We start from the raw sequence: 842 nt of genomic DNA on the forward strand, positions 1-842 counted from the left end.
CCGCGTCTCTTTCTGGGGGGACAGAGGGCCTGCGGTGGGCTCCCTCAATACCGTGGCATGTTGGAGAGAAAGGTATGTATCTCAGAGAATTCTTCTTCTCTGGAAAACGCTTGGCATCCATGTGAAGCAGAGCTCAACCCTAACCCTATTCAAAAGAAACCATGGAGTCAGCAAGGCCAGATCACCCCTGGGGAGATGGAAGGCATGACGACCCTCAGACAGGCATAGTCCCGGGAGTAACCCGGGGCCGCAAAGTGCGTTCAAAGTGTCAATGATCAATGTATCCTGCGATTCACATTAGTTCTCGCAGCTAGCTGTGTTCTTCATCAATGCACAAGCCAAGTGATCCACCCCTCAGAGTTGTACTTTTTCTCATCCGCCGGGGGCACCGCTGCCCGCATGGCGTTGCACCTCAAGACAAGCATGAGAGGTTTCACAGGCATTGTCGTGGGTTCCTGGACTGAAGTTACTGTCCCTGAGCCACGGGACAGCAGCGAGTCCCGTGGCGGCCGGCGCACGGCCAAACCGCTGACCTTCCAGGTCTTTGAACTGATGCCCTGTGTGGGGCGGGGCATCCTCTGCAGGGACCCGTGACTGACATTGAGGGGAGAAGACTCCGGTGTGCCAGCCCTGTGCATGGCTCTGTGTGGCCGGAGGGGACGCCACTGCCCCCCTGCTGGGATGGCACCCTCTTTCTCCCCCTATCGTGCGGGGAGCCAACCATCTCCAGGGCACATGGTGGACTGCACTGCCAGGCCGGGTGCCCCCCCCCACCATCCCCTCATGGTGGTGGAGGAGCGCCCGTGCCTCCCGCCGTATGGACGGACCCCCTCCCTCCTGCT

General features: G+C 59.9%; 1 non-coding gene across 1 annotated transcript; it reads right to left on the reverse strand.

Annotated features, from left to right (window-relative positions):
* Positions 1-208: 208 nt before the first annotated feature.
* Positions 209-362, reverse strand: LOC122801899. Its single transcript, XR_006364819.1, has one exon. It is a non-coding gene; the product is annotated as a 5.8S ribosomal RNA (ribosomal RNA).
* Between the last annotated feature and the right edge of the window lie 480 nt (positions 363-842).

The sequence above is a fragment of the Protopterus annectens genome, chromosome 1.part0 (genome assembly GCF_019279795.1).
Source record: "Protopterus annectens isolate FY-2018-M chromosome 1.part0, PAN1.0, whole genome shotgun sequence".
Taxonomy (NCBI): domain Eukaryota; kingdom Metazoa; phylum Chordata; order Ceratodontiformes; family Protopteridae; genus Protopterus; species Protopterus annectens.